Source organism: Tamandua tetradactyla, chromosome 1, assembly GCF_023851605.1.
Source record: "Tamandua tetradactyla isolate mTamTet1 chromosome 1, mTamTet1.pri, whole genome shotgun sequence".
Classification (NCBI taxonomy): Eukaryota; Metazoa; Chordata; class Mammalia; order Pilosa; family Myrmecophagidae; genus Tamandua; species Tamandua tetradactyla.
In genome coordinates, this window is record NC_135327.1 from 18,699,352 (window position 1) to 18,718,828 (window position 19,477).

The 19,477-nt window shown below is 40.5% G+C and overlaps 1 long non-coding RNA gene and 1 other non-coding gene across 13 annotated transcripts in view; both read right to left on the minus strand.

Moving 5' to 3' along the window:
- Positions 1 to 298: 298 nt before the first annotated feature.
- LOC143642507 (uncharacterized) overlaps positions 299 to 19,477 on the minus strand; it is a 145,466-nt gene continuing 126,287 nt past the window's right edge. For 8 of the 12 annotated variants that reach the window (XR_013155699.1, XR_013155698.1, XR_013155697.1 and 5 more), the window contains one exon: positions 751 to 1,797. This is a non-coding gene — a long non-coding RNA (uncharacterized LOC143642507). The other 4 variants (XR_013155711.1, XR_013155716.1, XR_013155721.1 and 1 more) reach the window with 4 other exon arrangements.
- Positions 15,532 to 15,638, minus strand: LOC143653031 (U6 spliceosomal RNA). The gene has a single exon (XR_013161041.1). It is a non-coding gene; the product is annotated as a U6 spliceosomal RNA (small nuclear RNA).

Below are 19,477 nucleotides of genomic sequence, written 5' to 3' on the forward strand. Positions count from 1 at the left end.
GGTCCAAGAGAAGTGCTGGCCCAGGACACTGGGCCTCCATCCTCCACCTAGGGTCAGTCTGTGATGCCTTTATCCAACCAGGGGTCTTAAGCAGCTAGGCCCAGACCCTACCCCACATCCTGGAAACCAAAAACGTTCCAGGTGGCCCAGGAAGGGGTGTGCAGTCAGGACCTGACTAGGGTGAGATGAGCAAGGCACTCATCTCAGGTGTAAAGGTTCAGGGGGCACCAAGACCCTCAGTAATCAAAATAAGTACTTTAATGCAATATTGAAAAAATAAATTTGTATGCAAAAGAAATCCGTGGTGAAGGGAGTTCTCTTCTATTATTCCATTATTCAAGGGCTAGATGGGGTACTGGGGTAATCCTCTCATGGGTTCTTTAAAACTCCTGAGACCAGAAATTGGGAAAGGCTAAAGTAGGCCAGCTCCAAGGAACTGGAACCTCAGAGTAGCAGTCCTACCCTCTCCAGGGAGTCTGGGACCCTACGCCGAAAATCGGGGAGTCCATGTTAGCTGCTTACTTCCAACTTGAAGCATCTCCCAGGCTGAGGCTGGAGCATTTTCACTGTGGAGATCCACCTACAGGTTGGCCTCCTGTCTCTTTTAGCAGAGGCCCCTTACTCTGGGAGCAAGATGTTCGACGGGATAAACTGCTGGAGAAATTGGCTATCTTATTTCGTGTGGTGTCAGCTGTTTCTGTACTGCCTAGAAGAATGAACAGGTCCTTCCTTTCAACTCCCGCTGCAAAAAGAGTAACTAAGATTTTGTGCTGTTGCTGTTCTGGAGATAAGGTCTTCTCTTATCTCAGAAAAGAAAAAAACAAATCAGCAGGTTTTTGTTTTTGAAATCAGCTCAGGGTCTCAGAGGCTATGAAGCCGCAGGGTCTCAGAGGCTATGAAGCTGTTTTGTCTGAGAGAAGTAAGGGCCCAGGATTACAGGAGGGCAGAACAGAGAGAATTTCCCGAGCCTGGCTTGGAGGGGGGTGGTGCCAACAAGCATTGCAGCCTCCCTGTGTGGTCAGGACTTGCTTCAGCTCTTCCACAGATCCCTGCGGTGTGAGAACCTTGAATGGTGATTACTAGCAATTAGGGAGGTGGACAAAGACCACAGCTGTTTGGGAGTCTTGGCAGAGACCCCTACGCCCCAGGGAGGAGGCCTAGAGAAAGGGACCAATGTTACGGGTAAAGAGCAAAACGTGTGGCAAGCACAGACTGAGAGACTTTTCCCCTCAAACATCTGTAAACTCCTGAAAAAGGACAAAGATTTGATTTTCTAGTAGTTGGTGAATGGGAGCCAAGGATATTTAATTTAGGAAACTGAAGAAATGTGACATTTCCATGACTTGTTATATCATGGAACAAAACGATCAAAAGTTAACAGCAGTCCCCATATTTTCCTATTTCAAGTATTTAGGTTTCCTAACTCAAAGAGGCTCCAGCTTGATTCATTTAACCCTACCTCTCAGGTGTGAGAGGCTGGAGGTGTTCCAAGATGTGTATATGGTTGTGTATCCTGCTTTGTGAGGATACCTCATACCAGGTACCTATTCCAGTTGTTTCCCTGTCAATTCATCGAGAACCTAAGTCCAAGGTGGACTCAGCCAAAGACATCCTTTAGAAGTGGGATCGCTCAGCACTGGGGTTCCCTCAGGTTGGCTGTGAAACCCATCAGCAAGTCAGCACTGCCCCCAGGTGGTCACGTCGGAGCTCTGCTCTGCAGGTGGTGTAGGGAGAAGACCAGATCTGATAGGGCTGGAAGTGTTTGCTTCTTCCATTTGAAACTCTTTGGAGACCCAGCTGTGGGGAGACAAGAGGAGAAGACAAGATCTACAATCACTCAATTGGGCACTGGACTGTTTAAGGCACATTGTTTCAGCAATGTTACCATACAACTGTTGGCATCAACTTAAAACATATTCAAAGAAATAGATTCAGTTCACTAACTGAATGCCTTGTAATTGAGGGTTGGCTAAAACAACTTTTCATCTCTTACCATTGAAAACATTTTTTAAAAGCTAAGACTACTTTTCTGACATTCATTCATTCAAACTGTTGGGGGCTTAATTTTTGCCATGCTCTATACTAGAAACTAAGAATATAAAAACACGTTTTTGCCTCCAAACGGATTACAGTCCTGGAGAGGAGACGCACAGTATAATGTAATTATAAGAAATAACAAATAATGATAATACATTAGTTCTGTGCAATGATACAATTTTATGTAGGATATACAAATATAAGCACCTAATGGACCAGGGGATGGAATTAGTTAGGGAAGCCTTCTTGAAAGAAACGATATCTAATCTGAATCTAAAGGAGAAATAGGATTTAGCTACGGGGAGAGATATAGAGGAAGTGATATGAGAAAGAGGCCATACTTCAGACAGAAAGGTCAATACCAGCAAAGACAGAGAGAAACAAGGTTGGGGGCAGAGGAGGCCAGAAGAGGCTGACAGGGAAGGCCTTGCATCTGTCAGGTTAAGGAGCTTGGGTTTTATCCGGACATCACTGAGGAGTTTTAAGCTGGGAAGTCTTATGGACAGACTTAAATTGTACAAAGATCACGCGAGCAGAAGGGTAGATTGGAGGGTTGATTGATGGGACAGATCTGGAGACAAGGAGAACATGGAACATCATCTAGGTGAGAGTGCAATAACATAGGGGAAAGAAACGAATATCTGAATTGGTGAGGTTGGGGAAGAAGCAACAGATATAAGAGCCTTGCATGAAAGGGAATGAGAGCAGAGGAGGAGACACAGAAGGCTCTTCAGTGTCTAGCTCAGGTGACTGTGTAGCTAATGCTATCACCTTTGAGATGAGATGGAGAATTCAGAAGGAAGAGCAGGGGTTTGTGCACAAGAGGATGTGCTCTCTTTACTCTAAGGTATGTGTCGGACGCTGAAATAGAGATATCTAGGAATGTAAGAAATAAAAATCTAAAGTTCTAGGGAGACGTCTACATCTAGACACGTAGATTTAGGTGTGATTAGTATGTAACTCGTGATTAAAACCTTGGAACAGATGAGATCACTCAGGGAGAATGGGATCAGAGAAAAGAACAGAGATCCAAGGACTAAACTCTGGAATGGGCCAGGAAAGCTTTGGTTATGTAGCCTTTTAACTATTTCTGGGGCTTTGGAAGTTACCAACTGCTTTCATATCCATTTTCTTTTCTTTCTTTAACCTTTCATTCAATTTACTGAGTCTTGGTACGTATCATACAATGTGTTTGCAATTATTTGGAGTTTAACTTATTATATAGGCATTTCCCTGACAATTCCCTTTCTCAGCTATATATACTTTATTTCCTACAAAGGGACTTTTTCTTGAACTTCAGTTTCTGGAATTTTTTTTTTTAATTTATGATACATAACCACGTACAAACACAAACATTCTTACCATATGCATATCCGTTTTCTTTCTCCATTCTCATCTGAGGGGTTCTGTAAATGAACTGGTATAATCAGGTGTTATTGTGATAATACCCATGATTCCATGGCTGCAATAGATCTGACCCATCAGGTAGGCAGGATGTGGGGAGCCAGCACTTCCCCCCTGACCTCTGCACCATGTCGCAGAGGATATTCCCAGTTATTGGCTTGAAGTCCCAGGTTAGCATGACACAGCAGGCTAACCTAAAGGAATTATTGAAACTCTTGCCTAGACTCCTGGTTAAGAGTGCAGCTGGCCTGCGGCCCTGGGTTCGAAAGGCTGTTGAGGGTCAAGGACAGAGCTGGCAGGAACTTTGCAGGGGACTCTTCTCCAGAAACAGGTGCAGACTTTCAGCCTCTGCATGTCCTTAGGGCTGCAGTGCACGATCCCCAACCGAGGGAGGGCTGCGCGCTGAGAAGAAGACAGTTTTGCAGAGACAGAAATAAAGGAGGACGAGCAAGAGTACTTGCTCCTTCCTGAATGCCTGGGACCATCAGAGGCATCAAGACTGGCCTGGCCCTACAAGGTCTGTGAGACTGTGTGGGAGAAGGCAGGGTAGAGAGAGGAAGACAATAAGGACACTCCCTACCTAGGCGGCAGCGTCCTCTTTTCCTCCAAGTGGTCTCACCCACTCTGAATATATTTCTACAGCATTTCTGAGGTTCACTCTTCTATTAGTGTGAACTTGCTCAAATGTTCCCTTTGTTCCTCAGACCTTTTCATCCTTGTAGAGCAAGTGGGTACCCACTGAGACAGAGGACAGAGTGGAAAAAACCTGGTTTGAATCTTGGTTCTGCTCCTTACTTGGTTGAGTGACTAAGAACAAGTTGTCTAATCTCTTCGTGCCTCAGTTTCCTCATCTGAAAAATGCATCCGAGTTCTCATGATTAGAGTTGTGCTCCAGTAGCAGCACTCATTATTAGCATTACCATGAAAGTTTCATTTACTATAAAAAGATCTTATCTTTTCTTTTTCCACCAGGCTCAAGACCTGAAAGTCCTATTGTAATGTTTATTAGGGGGAGAAGTAATATTCTAACCCATTATTAGTCATTATCACAGTCTTGAATTGGTTTAGGTCAAGAAGGGGTAGGAATGGGCCACAAACAGAAACATTAGTTGGACTAGGTGGGAAAAAGAAATATTTCTTTCTAGTCTGACACATGAAGACTACATTTTCAGAAATCTGTTATTTCCACCCCCAAGCAATAACGGACTTAGTGTAAATGCAAGCAGAGCAGAATTGGTTCTAAGGACTGAATTTTGCAAAAAATGTTCTGTCTCAGCTTTTGGCCTTGGAAATAATGGCCTTTGATGAAAACCTGTATTTATTCTTGTAACGGCCCTGTCCAATTTTCAAGTGGTAAAACAAGTTCAAATTCGATTCCCTCTTAAAGGTCATTTACAGTAAGTGATGTCCCCCAGCTGTATCTTTGTTTGATAACAAACCTTCAAAGAATACATCTTACCCTCCCATACTCAAGAGACTGGTACTCTAAGTTTGTATCCACGATGGCATATTGTCTTGATTCTGTAAATAAAATTAGTGAATGATAAAGCCTGTAGCTATTATTTATAAAATGAAGTATGAGTTTCTCAAAGGCAAATTGGGAAATTCTGAGCGCTAAGAAAAAGCACTGTCAGTGGATACTCAGCCCTGGGCAAAACCATCTTAAAGTTGCTAGGCCTGTGGATAAAGAGGAAACTGACAAACGTTATACTTTGATCTAGTCTGTGTTGGTTTGAAATGATGTATGTACCCTAGAAAAGCCATGTTTTAATCCTAATCCCATTTTGTAAAGGCAGTCGTTTCTTCTAATCCCTATTCAGCATTGTATGTTTGAAACTGTGATTAGATCATCTCCCTGGAGATGAGATTTATTGAAGAGTGGTTGTTAAACTGGATTAGGTGGAGGCATGTCTCCACCCATTTGGGTGGGTCTTGATTAGTTTCTGGAGTCCTATAAAAGAGGAAACATTTTGGAGAATGAGAGATTCAGAGAGAGCAGAGCAGAACGACATAGCCACAAGAAGCAGAGTCCACCAGCCAGCGACCTTTGGAGATGAAGAAGGAAAATGCCTTCCGGGGAGCTTCATGAAATAGAAAGCCAGGAGAGAAAGCTAGCAGATGATGCCTTGCTCGCCATGTGCCCTTCCAGACAAGAGAGAAACTGTGACCGTGTTCACCATGTGCCTTCTCACTTGAGAGAGAAACCCTGAACTTCATCGGCCTTCTTGAACCAAGGTATCTTTCCCTGGATACCCTTGATTGGCCATGTCTCTAGATTTGTTGTAATTGGGACATTTTCTTGGCCTCAAAACTGTAAACTAGCAACTTATTAAATTCCCCTTTTTAAAAACCATTCTGTTTCTGGTATATTGGAGTCCAGCAGCTAGCAAACTAGAACATAGTCTGACTAGGAATTGACTTTTTCTCTGGAGAAAGGACTTTAGAGGCCAAAGGAAAACAGAGATTGAAAATAAACTCCTCGGGTGGGCCACGGTGGCCCAGCAGGCAAGAATGCTTGCCTGCCATGCCAGAGGACCTGGGTTCAATTCCCGGTGCCTGCCCATATAAAATATTAAAAAAAAAAAAAAAAAAAATCTCAGCAAGTTGTTTTTTTAAAAAAAAAAAGAAAAGAAATTCCTCTCTGAAAGGATATAAACCAGCTATGCAAAAGATTTCAGAAGTCTTCTGGTTAATGAATCTTTCTCCCTAGCCTAGTTTAGTGCTGATACTCTGTGCCCAAATGGTATGAAGAACCAGCTTCTAACTGTTGCTAGAATTATTTATTTATGACTCCCACCACTGCCTTTTGTAGATCATTGATGACAATTTCTAAATGCCCAAATGGTTCCCCTTTGTGCCCCACGCTTCAGTCTTGCCTTAATTTTTGAGCCATTAGCATTTCGTGTGGAACACATGACACATAGAAATTCCATTTATGAAAAAAGGACTTGCTAAGATGAGTCATGGTCTTAATTAATTCAAAGCACGCTTTCTTGTGTGCTCTTCGCTTTATAAAGCAGATAATTGACCTTAAAGAGGAATTTTATCATTGTTACATCACCAAGGGGAATCTTTTCTAACCTGTCATAAATGCTCTTCTGGATAATGAAACTGGATATACTCTGTGAATTCAGCAGGTATTTGGCTGTTTGAATTCATAATAGTGGAAGATTTCAAGTCCCTTACTGAACATAAAGTTGAAGACATGTACAAAGCACTTGAATCAATTGAATATGTTCAGACATTCAAAGGATTGAAGACTAATTATGAACAGGAGAAAGACAAAATCAGAAACTGAACAGTGTACCATCTTTATTGCACAGTAATAGATTTCTCAACCTTGGAAGAGGATGAAGGGTTGTGGTTTAATGAAGATGAAGAGGAAGAAAAAGCAGTTGTGGCACTGTGGTAGTTAGATTCAGTTGTCAGCTTGGCCAGGTGAAGGCACCTAGTTCTGTTGCTGTGGACATGAGCCAATGGTACGTGAACCTCATCTGTTGCTGATTTACATCTGCAGTCGGCTAGGAGGCGTGCCTGCTGCAATGAATGACATTTGACTTAATTGGCTGGTGCTAATGTAGCACAGCCCAAGTAGCTCAGCCCAGGCCTTTGGAGGTACAGAAAGAAGTCACTCCAGGGAAAGTTGTTGGAACTCAGGGGCCTGGAAAGAAGGCCAGCAGAGACCATCCTGTGCCTTCCCACATAAGAAAGAACCTCAGTGGAAAGTTAGCTGCCTTTCCTCTGAAGAACTAACAAAATAAATCCCCCTTTGTTAAAAGCCAATCCGTCTCTGGTGTGTTGCATTCCAGCAGCTAGCAAATTAGAACAGGCACCAATGGAAAAATCAAAGCCAGAAGATGATTTTCCAGATAGTTATTGGAAAATTCAGGGGGACTAAAAAGCAAAATAAAATGATGACAAGCAAAACCTTCCCAAAAGGACATTTGGGGCTTCAGAATTACTTTCTGCCACTGCCAGTGCTTCTTAAGTGTCAGGGCCAACGTACAGCACTCAAAGCTTTTCCATAAACAAGGATGTAATATAAAAACTACTTTTTAAAAGAGTAAAAGTATGTTCCATGGATGTAATTGAATTCAAAATAATAAATTGAACTTTTATGTTTAGAACAGCAAGTTGACTGTAAGTAATTAAATGTTGGTTTGCTTGCTCATCTATGATCTGAGACCATGCTGAACAGAGAAAAATGTCCCCAAACTACAATTTAATTTATTGTGGGGAAGGGAAGGGACAACCAAAAATAGTAATTCTAGTTACAATCTTTAAATCACCCTTGCAATATGTGAACTGGTCCGTTTTTCCTGGAATAACTTAAATTGAAGCAGTTCCCCCTGAATTAGAGATTTTATGTTTAATTTTAATTTTGACCATTGAATAGAAAAGATGGGCTATCTCTGTAGATAGTTTTTCCATAAAACAAGTTTGTTCCATGTCAAAAATACCACTGGGCTTGTTTTTTACCATGTATATACATGTGGTAATATTAATGCTGAACTATAAAATTCAAGAATTAAAATGTGACCCTGTTGGGGGTGGAGGGTGAAGAGTATCCTCACTGCAGCAGTGTGTGTCCATGAGAGTCCAACAAGGGAAACAGCTAAAATGTCTAGCGTAATTGAATGGATGAATAAATAGTTGTCTAGTCCTATCATAACAAAGCACCATATGGCAATGAAAATGCACTACAAATGCACCCAATGCTATAAAGAACAAAAACAGACAAAACCAACCTCTCCTGTTAGAAGTTGGGGTCCTACAAGTGGACATTTGCACACCAATGTTTATATCAGCATTATGTACAATTGCCAAGAGATGGAAACAGCCAAAATGTCCATCAACAGATGAGTGGCTAAACTGTGGTACATACATACGATGGAATATTATGCAGCCGTAAGACAGACTAAAGTTATGAATTATGTAACAACATGGATAGACCTTAAGGACATTATGCTGAGTGAGATTAGCCAGAAACAAAAGGACAAATACTGTATGGTCTCACTGATATGAATTGACATTAGTGAATAAACTTGGAGAATTTCATTGGTAATAGAGACCATCAGGAGATAGAGATAGGGTAAGATATTGGGTAATTGGAGTTGAAGGGATACAGATTGTGCAACAGGACTGATGGCAAAAACTCAGAAATGGATAGTACAATATGTTAGATAGTACAATATGTTACTTCATTCAGTATGTTAAAACACTGAATGAAGCTGAATGTGAGAGTGATAGAGGAAGGCTGGGGGCACAAATGAAATCAGAAAGAAAGATGATAAAGACTGAGATGGTATAATCTAGGAATGCCTAGAGTGTATAATGATAGTGACTAAATGTGCAAATTAAAAAATTGTTTTTGCGTGAGGAAGAACATAGGAATGTTATTACTGCAGGGTGTTGAAAATTGATAGAAGGTAATATTTTAAAATTTTACCTTATGTGTGAGACTAAAGCAAAAAATTTTTATTTGGTACCAAATTTATATACTGACTAGTGCATTTCCTAATATAACTTATGTAGACAGCTTAATTTGAACACCATAAGTACATGGAACCTTGAGTAGGGCATGAGATTTTGTTGGTTTGTCCAGAGTGATGCCTTGATAAATCCCAGAGTGACTTGAACAGTGAATAAAAAAGTATTTTTAAAGTCCCCTTCGGGGAATGGTGAGAAAGGGGGAAAATTCAATTCCCTAAGTTGAATTCTTGATAGTCTCACAAGCAGTGCAGACAACCAAAGCAGTAAGCTGAGCCCTCAGTCTTGGGGTTTGTTCACATGGAACTTAACCCCACAAAGTATAGGTCAAGCCTACTTAAAATTAGGCCTAAGGGTCACCCCCAAAAGAACCTCTTTTGTTACTCAGATGTGGCTTCTCTCTCCAGCCAACACAAAAAGCCAACTCACTGCCTTCCCCTTTTCTACATGGGACATGACTCCCAGGGGTGTGGACCTTCCTGGAGACGTGGGACAGAAATCTTAGAATGAGCTGAGACTCAGCATCAAGGGATTGAGAAAACCTTCTCAACCAAAAGGGGGAAGAGTGAAATGAGACAAAATAAACTGTCAATGGCTGAGAGATTTCAAACATAGGTGAGAGATTATCCTGGAGGTTATTCTTACCCATTAAATAGACATCACCCTGTTAGTCGAGATGTAGTGGAGAGGCTGGAGGGAACTGCCTGAAAATGTAGAGCTGTGTTCCAGCAGTCATGTTTCTTGAAGATGGTTATATAATGGTATAGCTTTCACAGTGTGACTGTGTGATTGTGAAAACATCATGTCTGATGCTGCTTTTATCTACCTTATCAACAGACGAGTAAAACATATAGAATAAAAATAAATAATAGGGGGAACAACTGTTAAAATACATTTAGTAGATTGAAATTTAGTGATCAATGAAAGGGAGGGGTAAGGGGTACGGTATGTATGAATTTTTTTTCTATTGTCTTTTTATTTCTTTTTCTGAAGTGATGCAGATGTTCTAAGAAATGATCATGATGGTGAATATGCAACTATGTGATTGTGGTAGTTAGATTCACTTGTCAACTTGGCCAAGTGAAGGCACCTAGTTCTGTCACTGTGGACATGAGCCAATAGTACGTGAACCTCATCTGTTGCTGATTTACATCTGCAGTCGGCTAGGAGGCGTTCCCGCTGCAATGAATGACGTTGGACTTAATTGGCTGGTTCTTAAATGAGAGAGCTCAACGTAGCATAGCCCAAGCAGCTCAGCATACCTCATCTCAGCACTTGCAGCTCAGCCCAGACCTTTGGAGATGCAGAAAGAAATCACCCTGGGGAAAGTTGTTGGAACCCAGAGGCCTGGAGAGAAGGCCAACAGAGACCATCCTGTGCCTTCCCATGTAAGAAAGAACTTCAGTTGAAAGCTAGCTGCCTTTTCTCTGAAGAACTAATGAAATAAATCCTCTTTTATTAAAAGCCAATCTGTCTCTGGTATGTTGCATTCCAGCAGCTAGCAAACCAGAACAGTGATGATACTGTGAATTACTGATTATATATGTAAAACGGAATGACCATAAAAAAAAAAAAAAAAGGAGTTGGGGTCCTGCTAACCTTGGGGAGGGAGCACTGGGGGCTTTTAGAACTGGTAATGCTCCATTACCTAGAGCGCTTGTAATGTTTTGCCATCTGGGTGATGGTTACATAGATTAGTTAAGTCTATAGAAACTCATTGAATTGTACATGATATATGCACCTTTCTGTATGTATCTTACCATTTGATAAAGACTTGAAAAATGAAAAGAAAAATTATCAACTTTCTATATAATCTAGCCTAACCTCAAACCTTGACCTTTTTTATTGAGTGAGCTAGAAGACCAGGCAGGAAACAGCTTTCCTTTAAAAACTGTTCTATGTTCTTTAAACACACACTTTCTCTGTTGGATCGCGGGTTCCTGCCTCTTGACATTTTTTTTAAACATTTTTTTTAAACATTTTTTTATTGTATAGTAAAACATATATATAAGGCGAAGAAATAAAAAAGCAATAGTTTTCAAATCACTCTTCAAAAAGTAATTATAGGACAGATCCCAGAGTTTGTCACGGGCTACCATACGATCCTCTCAGATTTTTCCTTCTAGATGCTCCAGTATATAGGAGGCTAGAGAGCGTAAATATTTTTTTCATCATCACAATTGACTTTTTTCCTTCTTTTTCTTTGTGAAAAATAACATATATACAAAAAAGCTCTAAATTTCAAAGCACAGCACCACAGTTAGTTGTAGAACATATTTCAGAGTTTGACATGGGTTGCAATTTCACAATTTTAGGTTTTTACTTCTAGCTGCTCTAAAATACTGGAGACTAAAAGAGATATCAATTTAATGATTCAGCAATCATATTCATTTGTTAAGTCCTATCTTTTCTGTATAACTCTACCATCACCTTTGATCTTTCCATTCCTCTCTTTAGGGGTGTTTCGCTATGGCAATTCTGAATTTTTCAATTGAAAGGGTCTGTCACTAATATGGGGTAGAGAGATGGAACTGTCTGATTTTCTGGACCTACCCTTCAGTCTTTGCATTCCCAAGGACTACTGGTTATTTTTACTTTCAACCCAGCTAAAACATAATCAGGAAGTTAAACTCCATTGCTGTGAAAATCTACCCCAAATTCCAAAGTCAAATATCATTGGTTTGGGGATCAACTACTGTCTCAGGAAATTCCTACCAAGTTCCCCATAAAATGAAAGTTGGCCTTATTAATAAAATATGCCCTCATCAGTGACTTATTTTCTTGCCAGCGTTGATGATGACATCCTTATATCAGCAGAGCAGAGTTATATTGTCTGATTCTGGAGCAATCACCCTTTGTACTTACCTGTGGACATAGCTTTGTGGAAAAGTTGGTGAGCTCAGGGTCCAGGCTTTGTCTGGTTCAGTGACTTTGGCAGCCTGACAAAAGTCATCTCAAGCCTTTCCACTGCTTTTTATGCAACCCTGGGTTGTTAATGACTTCCAGTTATGAGGCCACCCCATCTGGCCGCTCTGTCTGGCTTTCCGGATCTTCTGTGCTTTAAGGGCTAACAGGCTGTTATATTCCTCTGCTCCCTGGCCTCCCCTGCTTCAAGGATCCCACCTCCCAGGGTGCTGCCTACTTGGCAAGGGTTTCCCTCCTGTGAGCTCCTTTGCTTATGGCAAGCAAAATATCACATTTTTAGTCAGGAAGCAGCATGGAATTAAGGTGCAAAACACAGTTTGTGGAGACAGAGGGGATTTGGTGCGATTGAATTTCAGGCCCTATTTGGGTCTCCCTGAAGTTGAGCCGGTTGTGGGGGGGCCTTTTGCCCATGGCTTTGGAGCAGTTTGATAATTTGAAACATCACTAAGCCATGATGGTGCCCTACTAGAATCTGGATCCAACAGACTTCTGAACTAGGTCTTCATCCACTTCTCCAAGTCTGAAACATGCTTTACTAGTTACAAGCTATGTGGCCTTAGACAAGTTATCTAACAATTTGAGTTTCAAATTTCTCAGACACATAAGGTGTGTGTGGGGGGTAGGGGGCAATGATACTTACTCCACGGTGTTAATGTGAGGTTTAAATGAAATATGCTATGTGTAGAACATAGTAGATGCTTAATGAATTTCAGCTTCCTTAATCCTCTCTATATTTCAGAGAGAATCTATTCACCTGCCTCATCTCTTGCTTAGTAAACAAGGTGAAGTTTAAGTTGAAGAAAATGTTCCTCACAAGCACTGCTAAGTGGGCTAGAAGCCCTAGGTAGTCACAAGAATTGGTTTTTAATGTCTCAGATCCTAGGTTACGTTGGTAAAACTGAGAGATCCACTGTCTGAATCCAGCCCCACTTGAAAATGATTTCAATATCCACTTCAGAGACAAGCTTCTCAGTAGGCATGACCAGGACTCCTTGTGAACATAACTAAGCCCAGAGTCTTGGGGATGGCAATGATTTTAATCCTACAGTATGTGATTGAATGCACTAGGCTGTTCATTTAGTTCATATGTGGCTGTTCTATATGGCTTTTAAAGTGTAAGTACTTACCACGAAAATATGTCATTAGAAGTGTTTGAGTTTGCTAAAGCTGCTGGAATGCAATATACCAGAAATGGAATGGTTTTTCAAAAGGGAATTCATTAAGCTATAGTTCTAAGAACATGAAAATGTCCAAATTAAGGCATCAACAAGAGGTTACCTTCACTCAAGAGAGGCTGATACCATCTGGAACACCTCTGTCAGCTGGGAAATTACATGGATGGTATCTGCTGGGGTCTCTGGCTTCTGGATACCTCTCCTCAGCTGGGAAGGCATACAGCAACACATTTGCTAGCTTTCTCTTCTCATTTCATAAGGCTTCCCCAGGGGCATTTTCCTTCTGCATCTTCAAAGATCTCTAGCTGTGTGGGCTCTGTAGGCACTAAAGCTTTCTCCAAAATTGTTCCCTCTCAAAGGGCTCCAGTAAGCAACCCCACCTTGAATGGGTGGAGACACATCTCCAAGGAAACCATCTAATCAAAAATTACCATCCACAATATTGAATGAGGATTAAGGAACTTGGCTTTTCTGGAGTACATGACAGTTTCAAACCAGCACAGAAGTTTCATATTATAGATAGTTATTTAATTTATAATGTAAAGCCCCAAGAACATCAAACAGAATAAAGCTGAAGAGAAATGTACACAGACACATACTGGTCAAACTATAGAATGCAAAGAACAAGGAGAGTTCTGAAAGCTTCATGAGAAAAGCAATGTATTATAGAAAAGGTGTTGGCCACAGCTATGACCCTAAGGAATGTTAAAGTAAAACGAGAGAGAGACTGGGATCAGGGGATCCGGAGACATCAGTCTTCAGACAAGTTTATTTTCAGCCAAGTACAAAATTATATACTAGAAAGAAAGGTAATAAAGGTTGTTTGCATGCAAAAGCTATATGATGCAAAAACAAGTTCAAGGAAGTAAATACTTCTAATGCTAGGATGTTGATTTCCCTTAAGCAAGTCTCTTCCACACCTCATTGTGCTTTATCTGCATATCTCAGCTTCTACTGAAGTTCCAGATCCTGAAAGCTCAAGTCTGCATTTCCTCACAGACTTGTGTTTGCAAGCTTTAAGTTAAACAATAACCTTTTTAACTCATACAAAAAGGGGTACCAAATTACAATAAATGCCAATTGCTCTTCAGAAACCATGGAGGCAAGAAGGCAGTGAGTTGAAATACTTAAAGTGCTTTGAGAAAACAATTGCCAACCAAGTATTTTATATCTGTTAAGACTTTCTTTCAAAAATGAAGGAGAGATTAAGATATTGCCAGTTAAACAAGAGCTGAGGGAATTCATGACCACTATACTTGCCCTACAAGCAATACAAAAAGGAGTTCTTCAGACTGAAGGGAAAGGACACTAGAAAGTGGTTCAAAGCAGTATAAAAAAATAAAGACCTCCAGTAGAAAAATAATAAAACATATGGGTAATTATAAATGCTAATACTATTACATTGTATTTTTTGATATGTAACTCCACTTCTTTCTAGAAGGTGGAGGTGCTAAAATGTAAGTGCATAAAAACTAATGATGGTTCCAAGATGGTGGCTTAGTGAGGTGTAGAATTTAGTTTGTCCTCTAGAGTAGCTAGTAAATAGCCAGGAACAGTACAGAACAACTGCTGGGGCCACATCAGTGACCAGACACACAGCGTACACCAGTCTGGACCAGCAGGACCAGCTATGAATTCTCATTAGATAGAATTGCAAGGCTTCTCAGACTCCAACTGCCCCAGGTAAGGGAGGAGTTAAGCTTGTCTGAGAGACAAAGTGGCTGGTCAGGTGAAAGGAGTTAAATCCCTGAAGGCTATGCCTCAGCCAGGAGAGGGGTGGGGCCCAGCTCAAGTGGAATCCCTCCCTCAAGGAATTCAAACCCCAGGGACTGGAAAAGGGAAGTAATTAAAGCCAGAAGAAGTGCAGGATACCCCAAACAGAGTAGACCTAAATAGACATACTCCAAGACATATACTAATCAGACTGTCAGATGTCAAAGAGAAAGAGAGAATTTTGAAAGCAGCAAGAGAAAAACAATCCATCACATATAAGAGAGGCCCAGTAAGACTATGTGTAGATTTCTCAGCAGAACCCATGGCGGCAAGAAGACAGTGGTATGATATAGTTAAGATTCTAAAGGAAAAAAACTGCCAACCAAGAATTCTATATCCAGAAAATTGTCCTTCAAAAATGAGAGGGAAATTAAAACATTTTCAGACAAAAAAATCATTGAGAGAATTTATGACCAAGAGTCCAGCTCTGAAAGAATATTAAAGGGAGCACTAGAAACAGATAGGAAAGACAGGAGAGAGAGGTGCGGAGAAGATTGTAGAAATGAAGACTGTCAGTAAAGGTAAAAAGAGAAAAAAATTAGATAGGACATATAAAATCCAAAAGGCAAAATGGTAGAAGAAAGTACTGCCCCTGCAGTAATAACACTAAATGTTAATGGATTAAACTCTCCAATCAAAAGTCACAGACTGGCAGAATAAATTTAAAAACAGGACCCATCTATATGCTGTCTACAGGAGATGCATTTATTTTTTACTTTTTAATTTTATTAATATGGAATGCTTCATGAATTTGTGTGTCATCCTTGCACAGGGGCCATGCTAATATTCTCTGTATCATTCCAATTTTAGTATATGTGCAGTTGAAGTGAGTACAGGAGATGCATTTTAGACCCAAGGACAAACATAGGTTGAAAGTGAAAGAAAGTTTTTTTATGAAAGACTCCTCAGTGTTAAAGAGATTTTCTGAGGGGCAGAAAGCTTAGAAGGTTTTTCATGAAGGAGATGAAGCGATGGAGGATAGAGTGGCATAGAGGAAGGCCGAGATTTTAATAAATTTGTTAAGTTTAAGAGTAGGGAGCAGGGAATATCAAACCATGTGCTACTCAAGAGTGCCATCTTGTGGCCAACTTTTTGTTGTTGTTGTTCTAAAGGGTATTATGGCCAAATTGTATTGCAGAGTTCAAATTTCAATTAAAATGGAGGGGGCAGTTTGCTACAAACTAAGAATTTTGCTTGCAGGGGGCTTATGGAGGTCTTCTCATGGAGACTTAGTTTTTATTTTTTTATTTTTTATTAATTTAAATTATTTTAAAATACCCCCCCAAAAAACCTCACCAAACAAATGCAAACATTCCAACTTTTGATCATTCCATTCTACATATTTAATCAGTAATTCACAATATCATCACATAGTTGCATATTCATCATCATGATCATTTCTTGGAACATTTGCATCTATTCAGAAAAAGAAAACAGAGCAAAATTCATACATACCATAGTCCCCATCCCTCCCCCTCACCAATCACCAGCATTTCAATCTAAGTTTATTTTAATATTTGTTCCCCCTATTATTCATCTTTATTCCATATGTGTTAGTTGGGAGACTTAGTTTTAATTGCTCCCTTTGAGGCTAACAGTTACCAGCTTGGTTGGTGGCTTATAGGCAGGCATAACTTTAAGTGAGACTAACTTACGCAGATCCATGATCCTTCATGACGACAAAGCAGGCATCCCCAGTTAGTCACCAGGGATCAGGAAGTGCATGCAGTCTTTCATTCAAGGGGTCCCCTGAATTACTTTGACTGCTGCAAAGAAAAATGCTCTTGGAGCTGGAGAGTTTTGACTGAGTGCTCAGATATTTCAGGCCAAATAAAAATGCATGGGGAGCTGGCTGGGGCACCATATTAAAGTGGGCCCAAATGCCTTGGGGTGGCCATCCATAGGACACAAAACTCTCAAGGGGAGGATCTGGGTAGAAAGGGGTCACTTACCTAGGACCAAATTAGTTGTAATTGGGTCTGTAAACTGTTTCAAGTCTGGAAATTGATTAAAGGGCCATGACTCTGTTTTTTTATAAGTCAGACTAGACTTTTGTTCACTTGACCTAGAACTCTTTTGTTTATACAGCTCAAACAAGAATTTAGTAGACTGCCCTTCTATTGTATTTCTAGGTACCCCAAGATTTACTAACCAAATGCCACAAATCTCTATGTGTCATATAATTTTGATGCCTGCTTTGAGTTTGCTGTCTATTATAATAGCCATGTCTGCCTTGTCTTTGGCTATTAAGTGCTGCCACCTGGCTTCTGCCAACTCGGGATCCTATCATCCCCATTGTGTTTAAGGATTCCAGCTTAGTGACAGCAGTTCCTACAGTAAGATCTGACCTACAGAGAGCGCGACTACAGAACTCTTTAGCGATGATGGTGCCAGTCTCACAAATTTATTTCTCACTGTTCTGGTAAAAGGTGCATCTTCTGGACATTCCTGGGGTGTAAGAGCAGGCTTTACATGATAAATCCATTCTCACATTCCAATCTCTCTAAGCCTCTGGATCCCCTCATCTACATTATATCAGGGCAGTTCTGGCATTTCAACCTCAGGTAATGTCAGCCACCTTTTGATCCATGTTTCAACCAACCATCCAAACAAACTGTTAATGCCTTTTCTAGTCCCTCAAGCTATAATATTGAATGAAGAATCTCTGCTTAGTGGGCCCATATCAACAAATTCAGCCTGATCCAGCCTTATATTCCTCCCACAATTATCCCACACCTTTAAAATCCATTGCCACACATATTCCCCCGATTTCTGTCTATATAAATTGGAAAACTAACACAGTTCTTTTGGAGTATAACATACCTCCTCATGTGTGATACTCTGTACCTCACCTTTAGGGGCCTGTTGGGATTTTATTCTAGTTGTAGGTCTGGAGGAAATGAGGGGTTGTGGGGGTGGTTCATGAAAAGAATTAGAAATGTCTTCCAAGCCACTTGCTTCAGGGCCTTCATTTGCAGTTTCATCTGGTGAAACAGGATTATTCACTCTAGGGTTAATCCCTTCAGGAGGAGGTTGGGTGGCCAACTCCTCAAGGCAGGCAGGAGGTGGGGCGGCTATGTCTTCAGGGCTAAGTATTACAGGGTTATCTAGAGAAGACACAGCACGATCTAGGGTTTCAACCTCACCCCCAACATCATTATCAGTCCATATGTCACCATCCCATTTTTCAGGGTCCCACTCCTTTCCAATCAATGCCCTCACTTTAACAGCAGACACCATGCAAGATTGAGATTTCAGTTTATTTTGTAAAGTTGCTACTCTAACAATAAGATTCTGAGTCTGATTTTCAGAGATCTAAAGTCCACGGCTACAGGAAATAAGATTTTCCTTCAGGATACTCATAGAAATGTCTACATCTTTCAGACGGCACTTAAGCTTCTTGTTTGAAGCCGTAAGCCCATCCCTTTCACCCCTTAATGTAGTCAGTGTATCTAACAACAACCGACCAACATCTCTATACCTCTTATTTCTACAAAACTCTGTAAGGTGTAGAAAACATTATCCCCCTAGAACCTGGGTTCATACAAGTGAAACATTAGGAGAATTGAATGGTGATATTTTGACTATCTCTTTTGCTAACTCACTCCATAGACTGGGAATGTCATTCTCATTATGGGAATCAGAGTCTTTAGTGTCTTTTAGTCCAGTCAAAGTAGAAAACCATTCATAAAAACCCATTTTTAAGATTCTGTTTCTTAAGAACCACTTCTGGTACCAAGATGTATTAGTTAGCACTCTCTAGAGAAAGAGAGTCAACAGGGAACACTCGCAAACATAAAATTTATTAAAGTGTCTCACATGACTGCGGGAATGCAGAGTCCAAATTCCACAGAATAGGCTGTGAAGCTGATGATTCCGATGGAGGTTCTGGATGAACTCCACAGGAGAGGCGCACCAGCCAAAGCAGGTAGAGCCTGTCTCTTCTGAATCTTTCTTATAAGGCTTTTAGTGATTAGATTAAGCATCACTCATTGGAGAAGACACATCCCTTTGGATGATTACAAATGGAATCAGCTGTGGATGCAGCTGACATGATCATGATTTAATTCTATGAAATGTCCTCATCTCAACAGACAGGCCAGTACTTGCCCAACCACCACTTGGCCAAGTTGACACATGAACCTGATCATGACAAAAATCAAGCCCACAATGAAATACAACTGCACACCCACTAGGATGGCTATTATTTAAAAAACAAAAACAGAAAATAACGCATTGACAAGGATGCAGAGAAATAGTAAGCCTTGTACATTGTTGGTGGGAATTTAAAATGTGCAACCATAAAGGAAAACAGTTTGGTGGTACTTAAGAAAGTTGAGTATAGAATTACCATATGACTTGGCAATCATTTCTAGATATGTCAGCAAAATAATTGAACACATGGACTTAAACAAATATTTGTACACCCATGTTTGTAGCAACGTTATTCACAATAGCCAAAAGGTGGAAGGAACCCAAGAGTCTATCAAAAGATGAATGGATAAATAAAATGTGGTCTATACACACAATGGAATATTATTCACACATAAAGGGAACAGACTTCTGATACAAGCTATAACATGGATGGACCCTGAAGATGTCAGGTTGAGGGAAATAAGCCAGACAGAGAAAGACAAAAACTCATAAAAGACTGTATGATCGCATTTATATTA